At 40.5% G+C, this 14,794-nt stretch overlaps 2 long non-coding RNA genes across 4 annotated transcripts in view; one reads left to right on the top strand and one right to left on the bottom strand.

The window, feature by feature from the left end:
* The window catches only part of LOC122544651, a 20,353-nt gene that overhangs the window by 4,795 nt on the left and 764 nt on the right, over positions 1–14,794 (top strand). Inside the window, exons 2-3 of the long non-coding RNA XR_006310407.1 lie at positions 4,129–4,210; positions 9,339–9,440. This is a non-coding gene — a long non-coding RNA (uncharacterized LOC122544651). The remainder of the gene's footprint in view (positions 1–4,128; positions 4,211–9,338; positions 9,441–14,794) is intronic.
* Positions 5,051–14,794, bottom strand: part of LOC122544654 — a 12,390-nt gene continuing 2,646 nt past the window's right edge. The window contains exons 3-7 of one of the 3 annotated variants that reach the window (XR_006310415.1): positions 7,793–7,821; positions 6,738–6,866; positions 6,393–6,464; positions 6,267–6,295; positions 5,051–5,236 (exon numbers count right to left, since the gene is read on the bottom strand). This is a non-coding gene — a long non-coding RNA (uncharacterized LOC122544654). The remainder of the gene's footprint in view (positions 5,237–6,266; positions 6,296–6,392; positions 6,465–6,737; positions 6,867–7,792; positions 7,822–14,794) is intronic. The other 2 variants (XR_006310413.1, XR_006310414.1) reach the window with 2 other exon arrangements.

Here is a 14,794-nt window from a genome sequence, read left to right as displayed (position 1 = left end):
TTAGGGCGCATGGTATTGGGGGCAAAGTACTAACTTGGCCAGCTGACAGGAAACAAAGAGTAGTGGTAAGCAGGCAGTGAGCAGTGGGGTACCGCAGGGATCAGTGCTGGGACCGCAGCTTTTTACAATATATGTTAATGATATAGAAGATGGTATTAGTAATAACATTAGCAAATTTGCTGATGATACTAAGCTGGGTGGCAGGGTGAAATGTGATGAGGATGTTAGGAGATTACAGGGTGACCTGGACAGGTTAGGTGAGTGGTCAGATGCATGGCAGATGCAGTTTAATGTGGATAAATGTATGGTTATCCACTTTGGTAGCAAGAACAGGAAGGCAGATTACTACTTAAATGGAATCAATTTAGGTAAAGGGGCTGTACAAAGTGATCTGGGTGTTCTTGTACACCAGTCAATGAAAGGTAAGCAGCAGGTACAGCAGGTAGTGAAGAAGGCTAATAGCACGCTGGCCTTCATAACAAGAGGGATTGAGTATAGAAGCAAAGAGGGCCCTGCTGTACAGGGCCCTGCTGAGACCACACCTGGAGTATTGTGTTCAGTTCTGGTCTCCAAATTTGCGGAAAGACATTCTGGCTATTGAGGGAGTGCAGCATAGGTTCACGAAGTCAATTCCTGGAATGGCGGAACTACCTTACGCTGAAAGACAGGAGCGACTGGGCTTGTATACCCTTGAGTTTAGAAGACTGAGAGGGGATCTGATTGTGACATATAAGATTATTAAAGGATTGGACACCCTGGAGGCAGGAAACATGTTTCCGATGACGGGTGAGGACACAGCATAATAATACGGGTAGACCATTTAGGACAGATGAGAAACTTCTTCACCCAGAGAGTGGTGGCTGTGTGGAATGCTCTGCCCCAGAGGGCAGTGGAGGCCCAGTCTCTGGATTCGTTTAAGAAAGAGTTGGATAGAGCTCTCAAGGATAGTGGAATCAAGGGTTATGGAGATAAGGCAGGAACAGGATACTGATTAAGGATGATCAGCCATGATCATATCAAATGGTGGTGCAGGCTCGAGGGGCAGAATGGCCTACTCTTGCACCTATTGTCTATTGTCTTTAGTAGTCTGAAATAAAAACCTCTTACAAACAGTTTAGTTTAATTTTCGCCTTCCCCTTTATTTACCAATAGCATCACTGTTACAATGTAACATTGACACCTAAAAAGCCAGGCTAGCTGAGATTCTAAAACCTTAGCAATGTAGGATACCAGCTCTTCCTGTAAGAGCTCTCACACGCTACTCCACTTTCTGTTTCAAACTGGCTTCCTTTTTACCCAATTTTTACAAAAAGCAATGCATGTTCTTAATTAGACAGACAGTGCAAAGGCAATAATTCGTAAGGAAGCGAAGTTAATTAACAGGTCTGTGCGTGCTTAATTGATCACTCCTGTCGGCCCTTAGCCATCCATCAGGTGGGAAAAACAGATCCAGCTGAGTCAGTGCCTGTTGGTGTGGCAAGTCCCGATCATAAAGAGGTATCAGTCTAAACTAAGTGGGAGAGGTCATAAGGTAACCTTGCACAGCTTGCATGTCAGATATCATTATTTTACAAAATGGCATCTTAGCGAGGAGGGCAAGCTTTGACCATAAAATGGCTTCCTGACAGATTGTGTCAGAATCTCTTCAATGTTAGATTTAGAATAGTTTTTAAGCTCGGAGCAGACTCCTGCTTTTTATCTTAAACACAAACACGTTCTGTACCTGAGGTTGAAAGGTTAAATTTTAAATGATTCAATTCATCTCAAGTTAAACATGCTTTCTTTTCAGGGTTGTGATTCAAATTCAAAGAAGACAGAAGATCTGACGAGTTAGAATTGACAGAGGGTCAGTTGTGGTGTGTAGGAACACCAAGTAAGTTAATGCTTCATCAATATTACATTTTAGAGTTTGCATTTCATAATCAGCGATGGCTACTCAAAATCATCATAAAGTCGCAAAATGCAAATAAATTCAAAACATTCATCTCTCTCATAGCATCCATCTCATGCTCGCTCTCGCTCTCACACCGCCGCCATCTCGCTCTCGCTCTCTCACACACACAGCCCCCAATCTGTTATGGAAAAGGCCAGACCCTCTTCAAACATTTCAAGAAAATAACCCAGACCCTAATTTTGCTAGTTGTTTTAAGTGAGTGAAATGAAGATATTCCAGCAGGGATGCAGCTGGTCAAACTAGTAGTTTCAAAGAAAACAGTTTGATTTACAAATTTACCGAATGATACACAAACAAAAGAGAGCAGAATACTAACTAACTTAAAAATCTGAAAACCCAACAGACTTAATGATGGTGTTCCCAACATTTACAACAATCCCTATAAATACCCCTTAGCACAAAAGGTAAAATCAAACAACAGGGTCTTACAGGAGAGATGTCAGAAAAAGAGTACCATCATGGACCTGCTTCTTTGGGTTCCGCAGCTTTTTCAACTGCCTGACTGCTTTCAGTCAATAGCCAGACAGCCAAAAACCAAATCAAGCCAGAGAAAAGCTGAGTTGGGAAAATGGGGCCACTCCCCTTTCATTGTGTTCTTTTTAAAAAATGTGGAAGCCTTTTGCCTGGGGCATTATCTGTTAGCTATAATCAAAATGGCCCTAAAACCTATCAACTCTGATTTTTCGGAGCCTGTTTCTTTTACAAGCTTGTTAGAGGAGCAGCAGCATCACAGCAGACTGCTCCACAAAGTAAAAGCCCATGGGATCCAGGGTAATGTGTTGAATTGGATCCAAAGTTGGCTAGTCACAGGAAAGAAAGGATACTGGTCAATGCCAGCCATTGTGAATGGAAAGTTGATTTAAGTGGTGCTCTGCATGGCTCAGTGTTCGGACCTCTGCTGTTTGTTTTATACATTAATGATTTGGACTTGAATATGATGGGCAAATTTGTGAAATTTGCAGACACCACAATAATTGGCCGTGTAGTGGATAGTGTGGAAGATAGCTGTAAGCTCCAAAGCTATATAGATGGTTTGGTGGAGTGGGCAGGAAAGTGGCAGATGGAGTTCAGGGAATGCATTTTGGGAAGTCAGACAGTAAATGGAAATAGACAATAAATAGGAATATACTGAGAGGGACAGGTGAAGTGAGTGATCTTAGTGTGCAAATGCACAGGTACCTAAAGATAGATAGGGTTGTAAAGAAGGCACATGGAATGCTCTCCTTCATTGGCAGAGGGTTGAATACAAAAATAGGGAAATAACAATAAAACTGTATGAGGCACTGGTGGCTACAACAGGAGTATTGTGTGCAGTCGGGTCACCACATTACAGGAGGGAAGTCATTGCTGTGGAGAGAGTGCAGAGGAGATTTATAAGAATGTTGCCAGAATTGTAGCTATCAGGAGAGGTTGGGGTTGTATTCCTTGGAACAAAGGTGTCACGATTAAGGAATACAGGGTGACCCCGTACTCACGGGTCCAGTTATTGCGGTTTACCATTGTCCGAGTATATAAAAGGGAATGTTCCAGAACCAGGGACCAGGAGGCTGCCGGGAAGGCATATTTCCCATTTAAATGAATGGTTTTGCACCTATCTGCGGTTTTGCGTTTCCGCTGTCGGTCCTGGAACATATCCCCCACAGGGGTCTACAGTACTAAATAGTGAGCTATCTGATGAAGGTGCAGCAGTCTGAAAGCTTGCACTTCCAAATAAACCTGTTCAATTATAACCTGATGTTGTGTGATTTTTAACTAACTAGTGAGAGGGAGACATTAGACAGGAGCGACCTGTTTACTTTGGCAGATTTCAAAAACCAGGGATCATGGATTCAGGTTCAATGGTTGTAGGATTAGATGAAATAAAGAGCAGTGATCTAAATGTGATAAAAGTGCCCGTTGTTCTGCCTTCAACAGTTAGTGTTTTTTTTTGGGAGCTGAATATTGAACCGTGCAATCATTCTATTTTTGGAGCTGTGCATATGTTGGTTAGTTTTCTTTCATCTGAGTAAATTGTTTCAGAATTTCGCAAACAGAAAAAGACTGGGAGGAGCTCAGTGTTGCTTTGTAACCAGACGTTTAAAAACAGAAGTATCATGATCATGACGTGAATATTGTGTTGATCGGTTGATGTCTTTCTACTCAGAAATGATGATATCTCTCTTTTCTTCTCCCAGGCAAATGTTTGATGGACCAAGATAATGTAATATTTCCTCAGTACAAAGCCAAGTGTGACCAGCTGCTTCTACCAACCAGCAGGTATGTTACAGTTGTCAGATTGGAGAACATCCTTTCCACAGTCACAGAATAGATTGAGTCAGATACACATTGAGCTCAATTTCCAGAAGGATGCATTCAATCCAAGAGTCAGACACAACTAATGAAATATTTTTTAAAATTTCTCTTTATACTCAATGCTCAAAAGCTCAGTTCCAATAAAGTCCATTATGCATAGCTAATTATCATTTGCAACATCAGAGGAATAGACTGTATCCTCATATGAAATATACATTCAGGAATTACATTAATCCACATTAGTAAAGGCAATTTTAAAGTTATAATCAAGGTGAACAAACAAGTCATGCTGTTACATTGTTACAACAAGGATATATGAAGAAAATATTGAGTGCAGATGCAGAAGGAAACTTTGATATTTTCAGTAACTGAGAAAGTCAAAATTACATTTATGACAAATCGTTGGAAAAGACAACAATTAAACTATGTAAATTCCAAATGAACCTCTGGGCCAAAGCCTGATTTTGAGAGAGTGCTCATCGCGGGTGTACACACCCACAACCACCATCTCCATCCCACCCCCATGTGTGCTTGCGTGCGCACACACCATTCTATTTCATATAGAGCTACTGATTGATTAACAATAGTTGGAAATTCATACACTGTCCTGAAATACACATTACAACATCTAACAGTGATGAAGATTCATTCACACTGCAACTAGCAGAAAACATTTCATCAAACTGATTTCTACTCTCAGATCTCAAGTCAAAGAGATCGACAGCACAGAATACGTCTATTCAAATTATTAAGTCTGCACTGATCAAAAACTGATCTATAAATAAGTATTCCGTTTCCATAGATTTTTCATGGCATCAGAGAAGTTGTCATCCCCATCTGTATCATAACGCCATTCTCCATTTCATCATTTTGTCGGAGTTTTTTTCATTCCAGGAAGAAAGTTTTTCTTCTTACTCGTGTGTCTTTCAAAATTTGTTTCAAGAAACCTATGAAGAACCCTGCATTCATCTTGACTATCTCTTCATAAAACTACAAAAAAAAAATCAAGGAATCAGGATATAGTTTTGCCAAGGAGTCAATGGAATCAGATCATTACTATTTAAGTGCAGAAAGAAAGAAAAAGCTAAAATTGATAAGTTTGTCAAGCTGCTCCTTTATTTTAACCAACACGAGTTGATTGTTCATTAAATTTAATTTGACTGTTTAAATATTCTTCACCGATTAGTGGAAAATAAAAGACCTTTTGTTTTCCCCCCTACCAGAGAGCAACACAAGAATACTGCTAATGGCTTGTACCAGATCCTGTCCAGATTGGTTATAAAATGGAATTGGCCAATTCTCTTTTCTGCACAAGGAGCATTGTCTTCAGTCAGCTGCAATGCAGTTGAAGTGTTCACTTAGTTGCAAATTGATTCAGTTAATACTGATCATTAATTCATTGGTAAAGTATGTCACAATGCAAAAAGTGATAGCATCCTGAAAACCAGACCTTGATATCCCCACTGTTCCTGGTTAGACTCTGCACTATAGGAATTACAAAAGACTATTGCTTTTTTTCCCTTGATTCTGAAGAAAAGCACAGATGCTTTTCTGCTGCAATGTGTTGCATGTTCACCTGTTCATGGATCCTATGGGCTCTAAAACTAAAGCACATAGGCTCTGGACATTATCCAATTACATGTACAAGGCCAAATATTAGCAGATGTAGAGACACATCCACTTTCACTGACGGGAGCTGACTCCAGTGGCAATGGCTAAAACCTCATTTATGTCAAGTAGCAGAAGATTAAACAATTTAATTGTGCTTGCAGTTACTAAAAGTGACATGTTTCAATTTAGACGACACTGAACCACTGTGAAATACAATAACCAAGAATAAGGACCACATTGTATCAAGTATCAGAGATTGATCGATTGAATTTAGTTCTCAGTCTCAGCCTGCTACTGATGCAAATACACTTTATCCTCACTCACATTTTGTTTGAGGCCCTGAGTAATGCAGAAACATTTCCGTACATTTTAATGAATGAAACACTGATTTATAAGGAATTAAACCTACCTCAGTGTATCAGATCATGACATGCAGAACTGGAAACATAAGGAGATAGACAGGAAATGTCAGTGCCACTCCTTTAAAGTAATAGCCCAGGTATTTCCAAATATGGACAGTTATAAATTGACTCACCAAACCAGTAATCGCTTCAGTTAGTGGTAGGTGTTACATTTTACAGTGTCCAGCAGCAACTGATAAAGACTCCTGCATACACAAATGTAAAAAATAAAGTCTGAAAACAATAACATTCAGATTCATGGCAAAGTAAACATTGAACCAACGTTAATCCCTCAAACACAAAGTGTTAGTGAATATTGATCAAGTTTATCCAACACTCAGACCAAACAAATACAACTCAACGTGTAAAGAGAATGAGATTCACACACTCCACCTGATGCTGTTGCATACAAAACCAAACTGGCACTATAGTTATTCAATGGCAGAATACTGCAGAACTAATCTCACATTAGCATTTACCTTGAGATACTGGCAGTGAGTGGATGATGTTCAGACGCCCAACAGTGAGTTGAAATTAGTATGGAGAACAGATGAACAACAGCCCAGTGCAGACACAATGGGCTGACTAGCTGTATCAATTCTGTGACTCTGTCATAAATCACAAAATGCAGAAGAGTTTAAGGCCCAATCACAACACCCTTAAAATCTACTACCACAGAATGAATCTCAGTCACAGAGAATTCTTTTTCCTAAATTCATTCATGGGATGAGGGCATCACTGGCTAGGCCAGTACTTATTGCCCATCCCTAACTGCTTAGGGGGTAGTTATGAGTCAACCACATTGCTGCGGGTCTGGAGACACAAGGATTGCAGTTTCCTTACAGGACATTAGTGAACCAGATGGGTTTTCCTGAAAATCAACCATAGATTCCTGGTGATGATTGGACTCTTAGAATATTATTGGCTGCCAGAGAATTAAGAAACTTTCATACATAAAAGAGTTGAAAGTAGTTGGTACTGATTGAGTACTTGACTCTCAGTCACACAGCAGAAACTGTCAAGTGTAGATCAATTCCAAGACACTCATGTGGACACAACAGAAACTGACAGGTGTAGACTGATAGCTGCTCTCACATATTCACTCTGCAGAAACTGAAAGGGAGAGAATGATACATAAATATACACGTGCACCAGAGAAAGCATCCTATTTGGATGTGTCACAGCGTAGTATGGCTTCTGTTCTGCCCAAGACCACAAGAAACTACAGAGAGTTGTGACTCGGCCCAGTCCATCACTGAAAGCAGCCATCCATCCAAAGGTTCAATTTCCACTTCCCCCTGTCTCGGGAAAGCAACCAACAACACGAAAGACCTATCCCACCCCAGTTATACGCACCTCCACCCTGGTCTGTGAGGTAGAAATTACAGAGGTTTGAATACACCATCCAACAGATTCAACAATGGCTTCTCCACTATTATTAGACTTTTGAACGGACCTCTAAATTTTGATGCTAATCTCTGCCTGCACCTTCTCTGCAGCTTTAACACTGTATTCTGGATTCTGTTCTAATTACCTTGATGGACTTTGGATGAGATGATCTCCCTGTAAGGTGCACAAAACAATACTTTTCAATTTATCTCAGGGCATGTGATAACAATGATCAAATTAAATGAATAACTGCAGTCTTATGTTCATATAGCAGAATCTGAGGGGTACAGGCTGATAACTACAGTCACACAAACTGACAGGAAAAGATGAATAAATCCACTCAAAACACAGGAATTACAGAACCTGACACGGTAATATTGATAACTAAACTCTCACATTCACAAAGCAGGAGCTGATAGCAACAGATGAAAACTCCGCTCACGCATTCACATAGCAGGGATAGATTGACAATTATATAAACATATAACTGTCACTGACAGTTGCAAATTGATAACTATATTTATGTATTCACGCAGCAGAGTCTGAAAGGTACAGATTGAGTTACACTCATTTTGACAAAGAAGAAATTGACAGGTAGGGAATGATAACTGTACATTTATATCTCTGAAACTGACCACTACAGTTTGATTAATACACCCATATTCACAGAATCTGATGGGTACTAATCAGTAACTGTATTCACATATTGACAGGAAATAAACTGACAGGGACAAGTTGGTATCGACTCTCTCAAATTGACGTGGTAGAAACAGATTGACAAAGACACTCTGGTGTCAAATAGCAAAACCTGACAGGTACTGTTTGGTAATTTCATTCACACATTGGTATAGCTAAAGCAGACAAATAGAGATCAATATCTACATTCACATGGAAGAAACAGATGGGTACAATTTGATGACTGCAGCATATACAGCAGAAACGGACAGGTAGATACTGATAATGACACTTGCGTTCTCATAGCTGAAACTGACAGGCTCCAGTTGATAACTACACTATCAGACACACAGAAACTGTTCAGGACAGATTGATATGTAAACTCACACATTTCACAGGGCAGAAACTGACAGGTACATATTGATGACTAAACTCTCACATCTCCATCAGTGAAATACATAGGGACTGATTTTATTCATATAAAATGTATTTAACAACCAGCCGCTGCAAGTTTATTCTGTGTGAATGTATGAGTTTAGTTATCAATCTATACCTGTCGGTTTATGCTATGTGAATATGTGAGTGTATTTATTAATCTGTCCCTGTCAGTCTCTGCAATGCCAAAATGTAAATATGTTTACCAGAGTGTGACAGCATTCACTGTCACATTTGCACAGCTTATATTGACAGGTACAGGTTGACAGTTGTACTCCCACATTCACCTCGCAGGAACTGACAGGTATGGATTGATAAGGAAACTCTCAGATCCAGATACGCACTTGTATTGGGTAGCCCTATTATGGAGCTGTGGAGGTGTTGGTTAGTATCTGGTTCTCAGTGAATTGGTTTGGATATTTTTATTACAATCACCAGACAAAGAGCAGCTCAGGCCAAGAATAGAATCAGACCTGTAGTTCTGTTGGACTTGCCGGTTTGAAAGAAAAACAGCCTAATGATTATTAATTGAATGTTACATTCAAAGGTTTGATATTGTCAAACTTAATGTTGATTTACAGGAGATGCCTCTTCTGTCTTCCTTCAGACAAATACTTGAAGGACCAAGACATATTCCCTCGGGGCTAAGCCAAGTGCAATCAGTTCCTTCTAACAAACAGCAGGTATGTTACCGTTGTCAGACTAAAGAACGTCCTTTCCACAGTCATAGAGCAGTTTGAATTAGACGCACATTGAGCTCAATTACCAGAAGGAACGTTTCAAACAAAGTCAAACGAGTCAAATACCATCAAGGAATTACAATTTTTTATCTCTCCATTCTCCATGCACATCACCCCATTTCCAATAAATGGTATTATTCACAGCCATATAGTCATAGATTTATACAGCACAGAAACAGACACTTCAGCTGGACTCATCCATGCCAACCAGCTATCCTGAACTAATCCAGTCTCATTTGCCAGCACATGGCCCATATCCCTCTAAACCCTTCCTGTTCTTGTATCCATCCAGGTGCCTTTTAAATGGTGTAATTGTACCAGTCTCCTCCAATTTCTCTGGCAGCTCATTCTATACACACAGTATGCCACATTAAAAAAATTGCCCTCCAGATCCCTTTTAAATCTTCCCCTCTAACCCTAAGCCTATGCCCTCTCGCTCTGGACTCTCCTATCCCAGGCAATAAATATTGTCTATTTATCTTATCCATAGCTCTCATGATTTTATAAACCTCTATTAGGTTACCCCTCTGAAAACAGCCTTAAGCTTATTCAACCTCTCCCAATACCTCAAATCCTCCAACCCTGGCAACATCCTTGTAAATCTTTCCTGAACCCCTTCAAATTTCACAATATCTTCCGATAGGTAGGAGAGTAGAATTGCATGCAATATTCCAACAGTGGCCTAACCAATGTCCTGTACAGCCGCAACATGATCTCCCAACTCCTGTAATCAATTCACTGACCAATAAAGGAAAGCATACCAAACGCCGCCTTCACTATCCTAACAACCTGCAACTCCACTTTCAAGGAGCTATGAACCTGCACTCCAAGGTCTCTTTGTTCAGCAACACTCCCTAGGACCTTATCATTAAGTGTATAAGTCTTGCTAAGATTTGCTTTCCCAAAATGCAGCACCTCACACGGTAGGGCACTGGGGAGTGTTGCTTAACGAAGAAACCTCAGTATGCCGGTGAAGATTTCCTTGAATGTACTCCAACAGGTTTATTTGGAAGCACTAGCTTTCAAAGCACTGTTCCTTCTTCAACCACCTGATGAAGGCGCAGTGCTTCAAAAGCTAGTGTTTCCAAATAAACCTGTTGGACGAAAACCTGGTGTTATATTATTTTTCACTTTGTCCGCCCGAGTCCAACACTGGCACCTCCAAGTCCATGAAAGTAGTTGCAGATAGACAGGGTGGTGAAAAGGGCATTTGGCGTGCTTGCCTTCATTGTTCAGGATATTGCGTGTAGGAGTTGGGAGGTCATCGGGTGGCTGTGCAGGACATTGGTGAATCCACTTTTAGGAGATTGTGTACAATTGTCATCAACCTGCTACAGGAAGGATGTTGTTAAACTTGAGGTGGTACAGTAAAGATTTACAAGGACGTTATAGAGATATAGAGTTGTACAGCATAGAAACAGACCCTTTGGCCCACCATGTCCATGATGTTCAATAAACACCAAACTGCATTCATCCCATTTACCTGCACTTGGCCCATAGCTGACTATACCCTGACTTTTTAAAGGCACGTCCAGATGCTGCTTAAATGCTGTGAGAGTACCCAACCACCCTCTCAGGCAGAACGTTCCAAACTTTACCCACCCTCTGGGTCAAGATATTTTTCTCACATTTCCTCTAAACTATTTTCTCCGCAACGTCAAATTGTGCCCACTGGACTTAGACACATCGGCCATGGGAAGAAAGATTCTCTCAATCTACCCTGCCTACATTTCTGATAATCTGGTCTTCTTCAGTCAGATCCTCCCTCAGCCTCCTCTTCTCCAAGGAAACCAAACCCAACCCATCCAGTCTTGCCTCATAATGGAGACTTTCCAACACACTACCCCCTCTCCAGTACAATCGCATCCTTCTGATAGGGTGGCAGCCAGAAGTGCACACGGTATTCCATCTGTGGCCCAATCAATGTTCTATAAAATTGTAAAAAGACTTCCTTTCTTTAAATTGTACAGCTCCTGTGATAAAGGCCAGCATTCTGTATGCCTTCTTCAGCAGCCTGCCTGCATGTGCTGACATCTGCTGGGATCTGTAGACTTGTACACCAAGGTCTCTTTGTTCCTCAGTACTCCCTAGGGACCAGCTCTTCATTGTGTAACTCTTTCCCTTGTTAGACCTCCTAAAATGCATTATCTCACACTTACCAGGAACATCAGAGCCATGGTTCTGCCAGCTGTACTTAGACTGTAGCCTGAGACCATCCTCCTCACTGTTAACAGTGCTGCCAATTTTCATGTCGAAGAATAAAGAACAGTACAGCACAGTCACATGCTCTTTGCCCTCCAAGCCTGCACCAACACATTTTGCACTTCCATACTAAAATCTCACTTACAACCATAGTAATTATATGTTCTACATTCACATCCAAGTCGTTAATGTACAGAACAAACAGTAAGCTTCACAGCACCAATCCTTGTGGGACACCGCTGGTCACAGGCTTCCAATCACAAACACAACGCATCACCATCACACTTTGCAAACTAATTTTAGCTCCAGTTTGCTTAAGACTCCAAGAGCCAATCTTTGATCAGTCTTTTAAATGGGACTTTGTCAATAAGTTATCAGGGTGGCCTATACCTGGCCAGAATAGAGTGGCCTATGTCTGTTAACACAAACTGGCTGATAAGTGGAAAGTAGAAATAAACAGCAGTATGTGAAACAGAATAGCAAGCAGAAACTAAGCAAGTCAGCCTGTTCTCACACAGTAAGACATAATGATACCATTGAACAAGCCACTCCGAGGACAGTGAAAGGTTCCCATTTGAAACAGTTCTGACCTAAGGTTTAATAAATGAGTAACTCCAGCCACATTCAATGAAAGTGTAATCCATCCCAGTTAATGAACAGACATCAGATGCTTGATATAGCCCATTAATGCCCTAAAACAGCTGAGGATGCAACAGCTAAAGTTATCTTATCGTACTCAGTTTCTTGAAATAACAAGGGTTCTTGTAAAGAGACTTAGCATCATTACAGTAGTTTTCAGCATAAAATCTAGATGCGCATGACCAGAGAATAAAGGAAAAAAATGTATTTAAACTGAGAAGTAAAGGTTAGTTCCCTTGAGGAAATGACTTTTCTAATGCCCGGAACAAATTAGATTGTTCATAGCCCATTAATCACAAAGTGCTCATTATTTGGGGTAACTGTATGACTTTACACATTTTAACTAACTTTATAACAGAAATTAAAATTACAAATCTATAGCAAGTAAGGCAAAATTAACTTTTCTGTTTTTTCTGTTTTCTGTTTTTTCTTCATATATAATAAGGACCGTGGGGCATGTGAGAGGAGCAATAGAATTTGATTAAAATTAAATACAATGAATAACAGCATTCAGAATGTCCCTCAAGATAAGCTAGACTGACAGAAACCCGAAGGAGTATAGCAAGTAACTCTGGAATGTGAACAAATAGAATACGTAGAAAGATCCCAAGGCCGAGCGATTACAGTATCTGCTAATCACCTTGAGATCATGTGAACCTGGAGCTGTCCAATCGATGCCCATCATTGATTAGGTGTCTCATAGGATAGGGTATGCAAAGTAAGAGGGAGGAACATATTAATCATGTTGTATGTGATTGTTCACAGAACGTGTACAAAAACTACTGCTTTTTTATTGTAAGATTAGAGTATGCCTTGGATCTCTCTTCTGAGGCCAGTTTCAGGGGAAGATCCTTTGGCCCTCTCCCTGCATTAACCGGTTTCTTCTTGAATAAACACCTACCACTTGCCTGAATCCTGCCTGCCTCCTGAGTCTTTTATCTCTGGTCGGGGGTTACGCTCCTACAGAGGCCTTACTGTAGTCCATGTAAACTACATCAACTGCACTACTCCCATCAGTATGTCTCGTTGCCAGGACTGGAGGGTTTGAGTTATGGGGAGAGGCCAAATAGGCTGTTGTTTTTTGCCCCCGGACTGTTTGAGGCTGAGGTATTACCTTATTGAGGTTAATAAAATCATGAGTGACATGGAGAGGGTGAAAATGCAAGTTCTTTTTTCTAATGTTGGGGAGCCAAAAATAGAGGGCATAGGTTTAGGGTGAGAGGGAAAAGATTTAAAAAGCATTTGTGGAATTACTTTATTATTTCCGAGGGTGGTGCTTGTATGGATGAGCTACCAGAGGAAGTGGAGGTGGTGTGTACAATTACAATTTTTTGTAGGCACCTGGATCAGTACATGAATAGGATGGGTTTAGAGGGAGACAGACCAAATGCTGGCAAATGGGACTTGGTCAGATTAGGATCTCTGGTCAGCACTAACAACTTGGACCAAAGGACCTGTTTCTGTGCTGTATAACTGTATGACACTCTGAAGGCCAGACCTTGATATCACTGCTCCCAGTTAGATTCCACACTATCAGAATTGCAAAAGTCCATTGCTTTTCCCACCTTGACTTTTAAGAACAGCATAGACTCGTTTCTGTGGCAATGTGTTACAGTTTTACTTGTCTGTGAATCCCACAGATACAAACAATTACAGAAAATAAGTTCTTTCCCATTCACTTCAGGAAATGAACTGAAAACTTTCTGCTCTCCCATTTTGCTAACTGGGTGTCCACTTTACAGCAAACATTAAACTGCTCAGTAACACAATGCAGGAAGACTGAAGCAGGATCAAGTGAGTGTGGACGTTCTTCCTGTATCATAACTGTTCCTTTCAAAAATCTTTTTTGAATACGCAAAATCAGTGTCTATACACCATGGAGAACAGCCTGAGTAGTCAACATTAAATTTTAGTTTCTAAGTTCTTTTCTAGACAACATGGCTGTACTCTGTTAGCAGTCTGTCAAATCTGAGCAGAGTTTTGAAGGACAATAAACAGTATGCACAGTCCCATTGAATAGCACAGACTGACAGGTAGAGAATAATTCCCAATTACACAAACTGTACAAGTGAGTGGAAGGGCAGAGCAAATAGTTGCTGACTGCGCCAGTTATTGTCCTTATTCATGTAATGAAGGGTGTGAAGGAAACTGATTTCTGGACACAACAAAGAGTGAGATAGTGCCAATACAAAGTGGGTACAGAATAACTTGCAAAGTTCAGAAATATTGCCAGGTTAATAGGTCCATAGGCAAAAATAGAAAAATCATGCCCACAAGGATCACATGATTGGGAGAGCTAGCATTTCATTAATGAAGTTAAACAGGACAGGGCAAGAGTGAAATATGTCAGTCCCAGTGTACAAATGAACTTCCAATTGAATTTAAATGCATGGCATCATATTGATCAAAAAGTAAATTCCACTTGTTTATTCAGAAATACTGAACCCCCCCCCCCC

The sequence above is a fragment of the Chiloscyllium plagiosum genome, chromosome 50 (genome assembly GCF_004010195.1).
Source record: "Chiloscyllium plagiosum isolate BGI_BamShark_2017 chromosome 50, ASM401019v2, whole genome shotgun sequence".
NCBI classification, from domain to species: domain Eukaryota; kingdom Metazoa; phylum Chordata; class Chondrichthyes; order Orectolobiformes; family Hemiscylliidae; genus Chiloscyllium; species Chiloscyllium plagiosum.
Note: the sequence above shows the minus strand (reverse complement) of the source record. Positions and strands in the feature narration are given on the sequence as shown.